At 37.5% G+C, this 15902-nt stretch overlaps 1 pseudogene; it reads right to left on the bottom strand.

Moving 5' to 3' along the window:
- Positions 1 to 3178: 3178 nt before the first annotated feature.
- On the bottom strand, positions 3179 to 15234 carry LOC121779673 (annotated as a pseudogene).
- Between the last annotated feature and the right edge of the window lie 668 nt (positions 15235 to 15902).

Here is a 15902-nt window from a genome sequence, read left to right as displayed (position 1 = left end):
AGAATCCATGGGTGTAGAAGATGGATTGCAGCCAAGTAGACCAGCATCCGAGACCAAATCCAAGGCATATTTGTGCTGAGTAAGAAACACACCAGATTGGTTTCTAACAATCTCAATCCCAAGAAAATACTTAGGGGTGTCCAGATCTTTGAATTTGAAGTGAGCTTGTAGAAATATATTGAACTCAGTAATCAGATCATTCTCACTACTAGCAACCAAAATGTCATCAACATTGATAACTACTCCAAAGAACTTCCCATCTGCTGAATATTTGTAAAAATAGGAACGATCAGAAGCATATTGAATCAGACCAAAACCAGCCAGAACTTGAGAGAATTTTAGATACCACTGTCTTGAAGCCTGCTTAAGGCAATATAAAGACTTCTTGAGTTTGCAAACCAGCTGACTAGATCCAACTAGTGGATTTTCAATAACCAAACCAGGAGGTGAAGTCATGTATATCTCCTCCTCTAGATCACCGTAGAAACATGCATTGTTGATGTCAAGATGAGCTAATTTCCAACCTTTTATTGCTGCCAATGCTAATATCAACTTCACTGTGGTGTGTTTTGCAACTGGTGAGAAGGTATTATGAAAATCAACCCCAGCCTGTTGAGTGAAGCCCTTAGCCACCAAACGAGCTTTATACCTTTCTACAGTAGCATTGGCCTTGAACTTTATCTTGTAAATCCATTTACAAAATATAGGAATCTTTCCCGGAGGTAGGAAAGTGATCAGCCATGTATCAGTTCTTATCAGAGCCTGCTGTTCATCTTGCATAGCCAACACCCACTCTGGATGTTGTGATACTTGCTTATAGGTGGATGATTCAGTAAGAATGGAAAGAAGAATGATGAATCTGAGATAAGGTTGTGATAGCTTGGCTAAAGAAAAATAGTCAGAGATTGGGTATTTGGAGGTGGAAGTTACTGAATTACAAAGGTAAGTGTTTATAGTTATTCCAGATTTTGACTGATATGAAGTAGAGGCAGAATCTGGATTATGGGAAGTATTTTGAGGAATGAGAGTATGATCAGTATGAGAGAAAGATGTATCTGGAGGATGAGAAATATCAATAGGAAAGTGAGAAGGTGACCGTCGTGCAAGAGGAAATTCTAACTCATGAAAGGTCACATTTTCTACTGATAAAAATCTCATGTATGTGCAGGTTCATGACTTTGTACCCTTTATAACCATGAGGATAACCAAGAAATAAGCATTTTACAGCTCTTGGAGTGAACTTGTGTTTGCTCTTATCCAATGTGGAAGCAAAGCAAAGACAACCAAACACTTTCATATTGGAGTAAGTAGGATATTTTCCAAAAAGAGCTTGAAATGGAGTCAAATTGTTTGGAAGCAGAGAAGATAGAGTTCTATGTATGAGAAAAGAAGTAGTGAGTATACGTTCCCCCCAAAAATCAACTGAAAGATGTGATTAGAACATAAGGCTTCTTGCTACATTGAGAAGATGTTGGTGTTTTCTCTCTACTCTCGCATTTTGTTGCGGTGTTTCTACACTAGAATGTTGAGTGACAATCCCATAAGATGAGAGTAAAGAGGTGAGATTAAACTCTGGGGTATTATCACTACGCATGACCTTGATTTTCTTAGAGGATTGAGTGTGAACAGTTGAGAAAAACTGTGTCATGACTGTATGGACCTCTGATTTTTGTGTGAGGAGAAAAGTCCAGACAAAACGTGAGAAGTCATCCACAATGGTTAGGAAATATCTGAATCCATTGTGTGTAGGAGTGGAGAATGGCCCCCATACATCACAATGGATCAAATCAAAAATAGCAGATGACTTGAATTCTGAAACTGGAAAAGAAAGCCTTTTCTGTTTTGTTAAAGGACATATCTAGCAATTTGTGAGCTGAGTGTTTGTAGGAGATAAGAATTGAGACAAAACTTTGAGTTTATTTAGAGAAGGATGGCCCAAACGTTGGTGCCAGACATCAAGACTCACAACTGAGTTAACAGAAATAGCATGAGAAATTGCTGGGAACTCAAAGATGTATAAGTTGCCAACATGGTTACCCCTCCCGATCATAGTCCCCCGCATAGCTTCCTGAATTTTGAAGCTATTGTGAGTAAATATGACTGTGCAAGAAGTGTGTTGAGTGAGAGCACTAACAGATATTAGGTTAAATGAGAAGGATGGCACATGAAGAACAGAATAGAGTGTTATGAGAGAAGTGAGTAACAGGAGCAGTATGGCCATTTGGGAGGTTGACAGATGCATTAGCTATTGGAGAGGCAGAGGAAAAGAAAGATTGATCAAAGCACACATGATGAGTTGCTCCCGTATCTAAAATCCAAGTAGAAGATCTAGAGCATGAAGATGAAAAGGAATTTATGCAAGGCACCATATACCTGTAATTGAGGATTGACGAGTAGACTTGCGTTGAAACCATAGATCACTTAAATGTACAAATTTGGATTATGATACGATCATGGAAGTTGTGCATCAAAGTTTGCAACTGTAGCTGGCTTCAATCAGTATTTTGCCTATCAATATGATGTCCAAATGCTCTGATAATTCCACCAATGTCTTCGTCTTCGAAAGATCATCGCGTGAATATCTTACACGCTTCAATCGGAGTCCGGTGGAGGGAGCAATGACCGTTTTACAGAAGCCGCATAGTGCAGAAAAAGTCCCACCCGGACGGGTGACTCTTGGGCGGCCAGGCCACCCAACCAGATGGCTCACGCAGAGGCTAGATTTTGTAGGCCTTTGCTTGGAATTTGGGCTTAAGCTATAAATAGCACGTTTCATCATTTTTCTACTTGGTTGAATTTTGCATTAGAATCTTGTGAGACTTGTTTTCTCTCTTGAAAAGAGTTTTTATCCAATTTCTAATTTTCTAGGTTGCTTGATCATCAATTGATTCAATCATGCATCAAGAGTTTGTGAATTCCTTTGAGTATTGGAGTCATCAGTTAAATCTAGTATGTTGAAGATTGCTTAGAGTATTTTCTCCATCAATGGATTTAGCTAATATTAAATTCACACTTCTTCATTTATCATCTCCCATCAAATCATTTTGGATCTAGTTTTGAAGGCTAGATCCACCCTATCCTTTCTGTTGCTTTGTGTTTTTGTGTTCAATTGCAAGATCAAACATCCTCAAAGGGTATAAATATTGGGTAAATGGATCTCAATCTACATGGATCCATATCAGATTAACTATCGGATTTATTTCACGAATATGAATCACAAGAGAAACATCAATTTACATTTGTACTTGACAAATAGAGTCATCATACAAAGGTAAAATCGACAGCAAACACTGCATTTCAGCAGGAGTAGCATTTACAGGAATCCATTTCTTAAATATTTTCACCTAAGTTGCATATGTTGAGTACTTACAGGGTGTCGAAGAATGGTGGCAGCCACTGCATCAAGTTCTCGCCGACCTCTTGAATGAGAGATATCTGTCCCGCGGAACTATTTCCAGATAAGATAATACGACTGTTTCGCATTGTTCTACGATGTTAGAAAAATATCGCAAGCTGCAGATATATGGGTATTTTATTCCTGGGGACCAGTTGCAAACAAGCTAACGAGGCCTCGAAATACTTGAACAGATAGCTGTTGTGCAAGAAAGAGCTCTCCATCCACATTCCAGACTCCCTCCTTCCCCAAAGATTTGAATGTGAAAGCTGGAGTCTGGCCACGGGCATGGAGAAAAGTCAGCGAGACACTACACACGAAAACAACTACACAAGCAAGATGAAGAAACATACTTTATGGTGTTCGACAAATTTATAGCCCAGGGGTTCCCCACCTTTCCTAGCAAGATGCCTGCATTTGAAACCATATATCGTTGAAACTCATCATCCAATTGCCACAATGGAAATCATGAATAGATGGAAATAAAGAATAAAATCGAGTGAAGAAGTGAATTAAAGAGATTTTCTCTTCTTGAAGCGAAGGACCAACTGAATTGGTAGCATTTGGGTGTGTCAAGTGGGATGCTTCTAGAAAGAAACCCGTGAAAGCAAATTAATGGTATGAAAACGATGCTGAACTGTACATGGTTTTAGCTCAGGATGCAGGTTAAGAATTGTGGCCAAGTTATGTACTCTGTCCTAACTGTTTTACGTGTGAATTATACTTAAGCCGGTTCCAGTAGTATGTGAAGGTTTCCAAGAAGCTCCGGCATAGCCCTAGTTTGACAAGATCGATGGCATAGTGCTATCTATGTTTGAGCTGTCATATTGCCATGAAGCTGTGTTGTTGAGCATGTACCTATCAGTAGAAGAGACTGGATGTTATTATTCTGCCAGGAAACATTTTCCTTAATTTGACAAAAAAAACTCTATGCACCTTCACCTTGAAAGATGACGTGATATAAACTTACAACAGGTTAACTCTGTTTCTCTCACTTGGGTTTTTCACAAACAACCACACAAGATGAAGTTGAAACATTTTGGTCAAGCTAACATGCAGTGTGTGCATGCTCTGAGAGAGGCTGGGTTAAGAAATTACCACAAATAATAAGGGTGGGGGCATTCTTTTATCAATATCAGATGCAAGAATCCATCAGAAAGATGAGCATCAGCTACTAGGCCATCAGGAGCCTTTTCATTCCGGCAAGATATCACAGCAGCACCAACACTCAGATAACGTCCTTTGGAACTTGACCATTTCATTCCTTTAAAGTCCTGGGCTAGGCTGAGGGAACCGGTATTTGTCTGATTGTATTTTGAATTGCATATGGCACAGTTAACACGACAAGTCATTCGATCAGGCTTTTTGCTCCTGCTATGGACTTCAGGATCTGCTTCAGGACTCGAGCTAGCTTCTTTTGGTTTGACTTCTAGATAACTAACTTCTGCCTCATATGACCTTCAGAAATATAGTAAAAGAACAAACGCTACATATAAAAACAGAGTAAATATCATAAGAGCAATAGATCAACAGTCTGACAATAAAGAATCATCTGATGATCATAATAGCAACAAGGAGGATATTTCTCCTCAATATCTATTTTCGTGGTTTAAATTTTTCCCTTAGATCAGCCTCCTAGGGAAAGCGTTATGAGTTCTATTTATTTCCACTTAATTGGCTACCAGAATTCATCATTTGATCCAGCATATTCTTGTGAAGCCAATCATGTCTTTAACATTGTGACCTATCATTATCAATTTTGCACTTTTTACAGCAACATGATGGCGGCATCAGCTACCTCGAACACATTGAAAAAAGTGACAAGATGCTCTCTTTACCTAGGGTTATACTACTTTTCTCAATTGATGGCCGACTAATATTGTCATTACTAGTTTCTTACCATCCATGTCTACCATGCATTAATTTCAAAGAGATTCCAAATTGTACTAAATACAGCCATATTTTAAGCAGAAAACTGAAGTAAATCCAGAATGCCGAATCTCTACATATGTCAAGATCTACAGCTTCTGTTCATCAATCAAATAATGAGTAACTAATTCCATACTTGTGTTGAAGGAACACCTTTGTCCCGGCATAGTCATATCGCTTAGGTCCCATCCAGCGATACTTCTCACTCTCAGTAATGACATCTCCATAAAAGCCATACCTAATCATTGTCGAGACTGATCATCAGATTTAAGCAATAAAACATGTGACAAACTTCTTTCCATCTTAAAAGGTATGCCCAGGGTTATGACCATTGAAGACATTTTCTGCATGAACTGGAAAAACTATCATACATAACTTCATGGAACTGGGGCACCAACCTTTATGTTGTATTCGGATTAAAAGATTCAATGGTGGATTTGGAAAAGTGATTTTAAATCCAAAGATATATCCACTCAACTTGATTGGAAACAAACAAATCAGTGAATTTTGATCATTAAGTTTGCTTTATCTTTGATGGATTTCTAAAATCTAGTTGTTTGAAACTCATCCTTCTGTTCTCTTCTCTCACATACAGTCAAAAACTCATGCACATAATCAAACCAAAACAGTCACACAAACTCTACCACTTCGCTCAAGGTCTATTTTATACTATAATTTCAATCAATAAATTGGATTATAAGCACATGAGATTTTACTTCTTAATTTTAATTTAGTGATTAAAAATAAACAAAAAATAATTTTCAAAATTCTCCATCAAACTTTGTTTTCGACAAACTTGAAACCAGTGAGTTTTAATATCTTTACACATCCACACTATATACCAAGAAGGGAATTTCAAACTATTGGAATATCAAATATCTAAATCCAAATCCGACCTTACAGTTTCAGTAGCAAACTGCTGTTCTTGGAAAACATATGAGATGAGTTTTAAATATAAGAGAAGATATATTTGTCTCTCTTATACAGGGGTCAAAAGTCTATATCTGATTATTGTAATGCAGAGACATCAAAATTTATGAGAAGGTTGTCAAACCCAACTAATAAGTACTCCCTCCGTCCCACTTTAGCAGTCCCACTCAATTTAGTCCTTCCTCCATTAAGAGTCCCAATTAGAATCTTCCATAAATAGTAATGGCCTCACATTCCACTAACATTTTTTATAGAACTAATAGTATATAAAAATGGGATCCACATCCACTCTCTTTTTTCACCAGCTTTTTCTTTACATTTCTTTAAACTTGCACAAAACTCAATGGGACTGCTAAAGTGGGACAGAGGGAGTATTATATAATGAAATTATTGATTATAAACAAAAGAATACCCAGCAAAAGAAGCAGCATAGCGTACACATGGTTCTTCATTTGCTGAATTAGTTTCCTTCCATCTTACAACTTGAGCTATATCAAGGTGCACCTTTTTCCCGAGGATGATGTGCAATGCTGATGTTACAGCATCTCGAGCCCCAGTGCTACTGCAAGAAGAAAATCAAACATCAAAAGTTCTATCCAGATGATTGAAAGCAATTTCTGCCCTAATGGATCGACTAATATGAAGCTCTAGTGGTAAAGAAAAGATGCAATGAAGAAAAGTATAAGAAAAAAATTAAAAGACAATTCGAGCACAATTTTTATGTAAAGAGAGTAGAGAGAAGAAAAGTGACAATCTCGTAACTGAAGAATAATCAGGACATTTTTCCAATCATTTTTAAATCATAATGTCACTAACGATATTTTCTCATCACATCTTATGACTAGGTTTGAATTTCTTCTTCAAAGTGGTATTATAACAGTATACATGTCACTTCAGTATATCTAAAGTAAAATAGGTTCTAAAAATCAAGACAGAGCTTTTGTAAGAAGGCCAAGGGCTCAAAATATAACTAGCCTCTCTTCATAATATAAAAAGGCAAGAACAGAAGATATATTGAGATGAAGGAGCCCACACCAATTAAAATGGTACTTGATATGATTTGCATCAACATTTGTTTACTATTATTGGTATCAAGGAGGCATAACACATATATTTTAGCTTATATTTTTATGGTTATGTCTCTGCTGCAAGCTGCTAGAGCATATAGATTCAGAGACCCTGAAATGCCACCATGCCTGCTATCCCTGAGATAACTTGTATTACCATCTAAGTTTTAGATAAAAAAATTCTCAAGATAAAAGCTCAAAATCATAGGATGACTCTGAAGTTTTTCTATAACTGCCTTGTCTTTAAATGTTTTAAATGTTACATTACACATATTAAGCATTTTAGATTTGAATAGAACTCTGGTCACCAGTTACAAATTAACAAAGAAATTAACTTACTTAACGAAAATCAATAGCACACATATAGACCCACAATCGATTTCTTTCTTCTGGCTAATACCATAACTATTTACATAACTATTTACAGTCTGAATTAATTCAACAAAATGCAAATGCTTGTTTGAGAATCAAATACACAGTTATACAAAGCCATAATCACATTAAAAAATATAATGGTTCTTACTGTCTTTAAACTAAAAGTCCAAAAAACTATAAGCTTATATTGTAAAAGCATTTCAGTTATCATATAGATGAATAGGGCTGGGCGATATATATCTTATTTGTGGCATCTTAAAAAAATGTATGTAGGAACTAATTTTAAGAAAACATAAAATTAGTTATAAAGAGCTCAAGCACAAGTTTCTTTTGAGAGCAGTGTTATCAAGCCTAAAAACCACCACAGGGATATGGCGTATTAGTATGGCAGATATGGCGGTCAATAATTAAATAAATAAAATAATACTTATTATTTATACATAATTCAAAAATTGGAAAATAACAAAAATATAACATCTAAAACTCTTAAAACAATTAATAAAGCATAAAATACAGCTCTAACATCCATGTTTCTTGCATAATGCCCCATTCCTGAATGCAGTACACACACAATGTTGTCAAATGGCGGATATGGCGGTGCTATGGCAGCGCCATGTTGCTATAGCATTTCCACCGCAGAACGCCATGTCATAGCGCCATGGCGCCGCCATATCCACTATTTGATAACACTGTTTGAGAGACAATAAAACCAACTTCCATGTGCCTCAGAGAAAAGGAATCATGTGACAGAATATAAAACTGAATATACCAAATAACAATGGCATCAGTAGATCCAGCAGGGATAAGCCCAAATCTGAACATTTCTTTTGGAAACAGAGACTCTGAATCTTTTCCTGCATAAATGAAAAGAGAAGAATTAACAGAGGAACATCGCAGATATAAATACAACAGCTATAAATCAGTGGAGGAAATAGATAACTTCAAGTGCCTTTTAATGGCTTTTACCAAAACTTTCCCAGATCTCTAAATCCAGACACAAACTCATAGCATGTGTATTTTGAAAAAAGTTATTTCATTGGACATGATCACATACCAAAATTAGGGGATTCAAGCCCAATGTTCTCAGAACCCCTCTGATAGGAGTGAAAGGCGAGGGGAGAGGAAGGGGAGCACGAGATATGCTCTATGTTTCGATATGTAAGTTGTAAGGATAACAATGATAGGAATTCAATCACTTGTATTGCAAAACGAATAATGAAAAACACTCCTCCGCAGAGGCCTACGACTTCAGTCGTCCAATTACAAATGATCTATCCAAGATGATCTATTCTCCCTAGCGTTCTTATATTTATAGGCGGCAGAATATTTGAATTACAAGAGAGTAGGAATTAAAATAGGAACTGCCGCTTCTTCCTTTTGAATTCGCCTGCTTCCCCCTTTTTCTCCATCGGTTGGCTTGCATAGCTGACCAAGTCAGCCATCGATCTGCCATCTTTTGAGGAACTAATTTGCTGACCCATTCTTGGCCAAACCACTTCCCTATTTCCCATCCTCCTATCCGTATCAACTGCCTCACCCTCAAAACAACCTTGCCCCCAAGGTTGCGCTCAAAATTCAAACCAATTACTTTGTTCAGTGGGGGCTCCCATTCATGCTTTTGGACAGGAGGCTGAAGCTGAATATTGGGGCTGGGAGACAACCGTGGTGCCGAAACCATGGTTGTTGTAGGCGGACCAGAGGAAACCATGAGTTTGGCATGGTCAGCAGCAGCAGCAGGATCAAAATGTTGCGACAGAGGCAAGAAGGAAGGTTGAAACTGCAAAATATCATGGCTGGAGGATAGCAGTGGTGCTGTCACCATTGCTGGTGTAGGCAGTCTGATATGAGATGGTAGAGTTGCTGGTGTAGGTGGAGCTGCTGGTGTAGGTGGAGTTGCTGGTGTCGGCAGACTGGGTGGAGTTGCTGGTGTAGGTGTAGGTGGACTAGAGGGCAGCAATGGGGTTGTTACCGTGGGTAGGATAGCCGCAGTATTATTGCTGGGTGTGGGAAAAGTCCTCAGATGTGCAGCAAGAGAAGCTCGAAACTCCCATATGAAGTCGTCTAACTTAGTACTCAATGCCTTGATTCGATCTGCCATCTCTTGGGACCGCCACTTCGTCTCTGCTACAGCCTTCTCCAATCCGTCCAATCGCGTATCCGTCCTGGAATTCTCCACGTTCACCGCACCAATTGATAGGAGTGAAAGGCGAGGGGAGAGGAAGGGGAGCACGAGATATGCTCTATGTTTCGATATGTAAGTTGTAAGGATAACAATGATAGGAATTCAATCACTTGTATTGCAAAACGAATAATGAAAAACACTCCTCCGCAGAGGCCTACGACTTCAGTCGTCCAATTACAAATGATCTATCCAAGATGATCTATTCTCCCTAGCGTTCTTATATTTATAGGCGGCAGAATATTTGAATTACAAGAGAGTAGGAATTAAAATAGGAATTGCCGCTTCTTCCTTTTGAATTCGCCTGCTTCCCCCTTTTTCTCCATCGGTTGGCTTGCATAGCTGACCAAGTCAGCCATCGATCTGCCATCTTTTGAGGAACTAATTTGCTGACCCATTCTTGGCCAAACCACTTCCCTATTTCCCATCCTCCTATCCGTATCAACTGCCTCACCCTCAAAACAACCTTGCCCCCAAGGTTGCGCTCAAAATTCAAACCAATTACTTTGTTCAGTGGGGGCTCCCATTCATGCTTTTGGACAGGAGGCTGAAGCTGAATATTGGGGCTGGGAGACAACCGTGGTGCCGAAACCATGGTTGTTGTAGGCGGACCAGAGGAAACCATGAGTTTGGCATGGTCAGCAGCAGCAGCAGGATCAAAATGTTGCGACAGAGGCAAGAAGGAAGGTTGAAACTGCAAAATATCATGGCTGGAGGATAGCAGTGGTGCTGTCACCATTGCTGGTGTAGGTGGAGCTGCTGGTGTAGGTGGAGTTGCTGGTGTCGGCAGACTGGGTGGAGTTGCTGGTGTAGGTGTAGGTGGACTAGAGGGCAGCAATGGGGTTGTTACCGTGGGTAGGATAGCCGCAGTATTATTGCTGGGTGTGGGAAAAGTCCTCAGATGTGCAGCAAGAGAAGCTCGAAACTCCCATATGAAGTCGTCTAACTTAGTACTCAATGCCTTGATTCGATCTGCCATCTCTTGGGACCGCCACTTCGTCTCTGCTACAGCCTTCTCCAATCCGTCCAATCGCGTATCCGTCCTGGAATTCTCCACGTTCACCGCACCAATTGATAGGAGTGAAAGGCGAGGGGAGAGGAAGGGGAGCACGAGATATGCTCTATGTTTCGATATGTAAGTTGTAAGGATAACAATGATAGGAATTCAATCACTTGTATTGCAAAACGAATAATGAAAAACACTCCTCCGCAGAGGCCTACGACTTCAGTCGTCCAATTACAAATGATCTATCCAAGATGATCTATTCTCCCTAGCGTTCTTATATTTATAGGCTGCAGAATATTTGAATTACAAGAGAGTAGGAATTAAAATAGGAACTGCCGCTTCTTCCTTTTGAATTCGCCTGCTTCCCCCTTTTTCTCCATCGGTTGGCTTGCATAGCTGACCAAGTCAGCCATCGATCTGCCATCTTTTGAGGAACTAATTTGCTGACCCATTCTTGGCCAAACCACTTCCCTATTTCCCATCCTCCTATCCGTATCACCCTCAGAAGAGGAGATCCATCTTCATTATGATCACAGTGCTCTGAGCGCGTTCTGTTAACATTATGATTTGTAACATTGCATTCACTCTCAGCCGGGGGCGTTATATCTGAAGGAGTTGGTGGATATGGAGCTTTATGCCTTAACAAGAGAACACCATTAAGAATTTCGTTGAAAAATCCATCACCGCCCTAATACCATTTGAAAAGTAAGCAGTGTACGAGAATAAGATAAAAAGTCCTAGACACTAATCTACGAAATTAAAAATCCTTACAACATCATGTATATGCAATATCAAAGTGCAAAATCAATAAGGAAACCCAACAAGTGTTGAATAAATTGCTCAAGCAACCATGTTGTATTCAAAAGGAACTTACATCTATGTAATTCATAAAAAAATATGTCAACGATAACCTTCAATCTTCATCAGTTGCTAACTGGTGAGAATCAGTTACTAACTGATGAGACAAGTGAAAATAATGAAGTATGCTTCAGAAATAAATCATGGCAGAAGATCAGGGAGAAAGAAGGAATGAAGAAATATTTGCTAAGGTAAATTACTGATGAGGCGAAACTTTTATTAGAATATGATCCGTTCCTCAATCCTTATTCACCTAGAAACAGAAACTTCATAACAAGGAATAAAAATGAAGTTGGCTATGCAAGCAATGCATATAATTACTCCATCAGAGCAATAAAACACAGATGACATACAGCAGAAAGCTAAGCGAGAAAAGTTAAGATCGAATATAGTAAGGATGGCCTTCTTTCTACTGCATTACTCAAAATGGAAATTATGTACACTTGGCAGCATTCAAACAGATGCTAGGATTATAAAAAGTAATGAAAGTAATCCAACAAAGAGATTCTTATTGCAATGGTCAATTCATCCCTCATACAGACAGATATGTTTTTCTTCAGAAATTGACATGATGAAGAAAAAAATAACAATGTGTTTTTTCTGCATCATCTCTTTCAAGTTTCAACAACTATTAAACATGAAAGAAACATCAATATAGCCAAATTTTACATGCAACCTGTTCGAACAATTTAAATGATCAGAGAGCACTTTAAAATTGTAAGAAAAATCCTTATTTTCACATTTGATTTTGAAATGCTTAAAGACAAGGTCTAAACGATCATGTTTGATTAATAACTTCTTCCACTTCTGCTATATTTTGAATATATATTAAATGGTTACTGAAGTAAATTAAATAATTTAGTTGATGCAGCACAATAAATTAGTGAACATGACTATTCAATTGTAGTACATGATAATCATGTTTGGATGCGAGAAACGGTAACTCAGCACGAAGCATATATATAACTAAGTAACTCTACTTTATATCCATGTTTTCTGACAGAACAACCCATATTCCATAAATATCGGAAAATAGATACGTGGAAGTGGAAGGATACAACTACTTACAACAGCTACAACACCATCGTACAAATTCAGCTCCCTATTTGTAATTGAGGATAGCATACCTCTTGCATGTCCGGCCCTCTCTGTCACTATTACCTGTACAAGAAATAGAGAACATGAGAACATTATTTGACCTATTTTACTAAATTGGACAGTTGGCCTATGAAAGCTACTACATGATGTCCAAGGTCAACGGTCTTGAAGATTAATCAATCACTACTTGTAATTGGACTATTAAAGATTAATCCTAGTGCAAAAACCAAATAATGAAGCCTTGCAAGTTGCAAAACATAACATTGATAAGATCGAACCTACAATCAGGTCCAAGATAATAACTGTACGTTTTACAATATATCTACCATGCCAAACAAGTTAATGCAAAAAACAACGATGATCAGAAGTATTTTAAGTATGAAAAACTCAACAGATTACATATATTTTTGGACACTAAGAGAGTAACTAGACTATAAACTTACCTTAGTTTTAACTTTGGCCTGAGAAAATAAGGGAGCCACTGTTTCCCATATTTTGCATCCATGTCCTTTCCCACTCCTCGGATGAACCAAAACCTAATCACTTAAGGAGTTAAGCCTACGAGAAAAAGGAAAAGGACATAATTGATCTAGATTTAACATTTTGAGCTTCTGAAATAATTGACAGTGCTAAAGAAGAAACTAAACCAACAAAATTAAAACTAAGCAAACAATATTGTCACGTACCAGAAGATTCTTAGGTCGCTTAACTTCCATGTGCAGATGAGAATTAATCTGGTTTACCCAAGACATACAAATCTCCAAATCTTTATGACCAAAAGTGTAAACTAATGGCATCCAAACAGATGATTGGGTCTTTATTTGTGAACAACATAGATAGTAAACCTGTACATCTGTTGAAGTGAAGATAAAACACAATACATGAGTGTATAGTCTGTATTAAAAATATATATGTATACAAGGCTTAGTAGTGGCTAACATGTTTCACCTCAGAAGAATGATCTAAAAGGGATACTTCCAAGCTGGCAAGAGCAGATTCATGAACCAAACCCCAACCAATGAAGTTAACAGCATAAACATCGCCGATATTAACCTCCATTTCTGTATTCGAAACAAGTTTGAATCCCAGACAAGAAAAATTATCCCCTTCCTGTTGTAATACAAATAAAACGTCTTATGCTGATCCCACAAAAGTAACATGCAATTCACATAGCCTGACTTCCCCATGGGACAATTCACCATATACAAAGAGCAAATACATAGGAAAACATTTGGGAGACTATACAGAAGATAACTTAAAAGTCATTTTCATATCACAAAGCACTAAATGATGTCAATCCGTATGTACTTGAAATGCTATAGTTTCCGTCAAGTATCTGTAAAGTGGAGTTTCAGTTGATTAATCTATCTCATGTCCTTATATCATGCGCATGCTTCTTCATTACTCATGACATCAACTTACTTTACGATAATGGAAAGCATTTGATGTTAAAATGTCCGCAGTCACCAAAAATTATGCGTCTCTTAGTGCAAGACCTTCATTTCCTAAGTCTTTAATGCAAATTATATTTTATCAATACTAAACAAATTTGATGACCAACTGCAGCACATGATCATGGAACCTCCCCAATGCAATTTGCAACTGAACTAAAAAGCTATTTTCTTAATTACTGAAGCTCCTCCTCACTGAACTCACAGTTAACCATACAAGAAACAGATGAGCTAATTGTTAAATCCTTATCCTTATCCGATACAGCTTTACATACTACTTCTAGCAGCAAGCAGCAAGCAGAAAGAGAAATCTCCGTGATGGCAGACTAACCTATAAAACAAATATCTAATCTCATACGAACAAGCCGGTTAATATGAACATAGCCATAAGTTGAAAATGAAGAACGTAGTCGCAGAATTCATATGTGCAAACATCAAAACTTCAATCAGATAAGAAGAATTATGATTAATCTACTGAGGCAAAACATAATCGCAATAATTGCAGAGATCTTTCCACTTCAAGTCAAATTGCGAAAAAAAAGAGAGAAATTACTGACATCATTGAAAGAATCAACCAGTCGCCATGACAATCCATCTGAAGTATGAGTGATAACGACTTCTCCAGTGCGATCGAGTAAGAAGTTACAACAGGAAATGGAGGGCTGATCAGCATTAGCAAAATCTGGATTTGGGGGAGAATTAAACCCGTCTTGGTTTGTTTCCATGTTTCGAATAATTTGGAACTGCTGTTTTAAGTTGGAAGAAATCTGGATTTGGGGGAGAATTAAACCCGTCTTGGTTTGTTTCCATGTTTCGAATAATTTGGAACTGCTGTTTTAAGTTGGAAGAAATCAACGGATAATATGATTAGTGATACATAATCTCAATAATACAGCCGAATGTGTGTGAGATCTGTAATTTGGTTATTTCAGACCTCATTTTCTTCGTTGTTTCCCTCTTCCCTAATATTTTCATATTTTCTTCGTGCCTATATATCTATTTTTATCATTATTTCCTCTTCAGTTTTTTCAACTTTTCCGATTTTCTAATTTTTTATTTCCCCCAAATTTGTGATTTTGTAGGGGTAAATGGAAATATACCCGTCCATGAAATGCGTTAAGGACCATAGGGAGATGATCAAAATAAGTATGTGTTTAAATCCAGAAATGCAGACCAAATCTCAGCCCTAGGATTAGATGATCTAATGGTCAATAATTAACCAAAAACACGGAAGATCATAATTAAGCAATTTTAGGTCATATTATAATATTTGGATTTAATGTCATACTAAGATCGTTTTAGGTCATGCTTTGTTAGCATGACCTACAAATTACCTAATTATGACCTAAAAGTGCCCTAATTATGATATTGTTCTGCGTTTCTGTATTTAAATCCAGTTTTGCATAGATCAAAACCCTATATAGGACCATATATATATATATATATATATATATATATAGGGTAGTATTATATATCAAACTAGTTTAAAACACTAAACGCCAAACACATCATTATATAATAACGCAGAGTTCATTACAACTTTATTTGTAGTTCATTATAGGGAATTCTGAGATTTAAAAACAATGACATCATCATGCATAGTTTAGAAATCTGA

The sequence above is a fragment of the Salvia splendens genome, chromosome 19 (assembly GCF_004379255.2).
Source record: "Salvia splendens isolate huo1 chromosome 19, SspV2, whole genome shotgun sequence".
In the NCBI taxonomy this organism is placed as follows: Eukaryota; Viridiplantae; Streptophyta; class Magnoliopsida; order Lamiales; family Lamiaceae; genus Salvia; species Salvia splendens.
The sequence above is the reverse complement of the archived record's forward strand: the minus strand, read 5'-3'. Positions and strand labels throughout refer to the sequence as shown.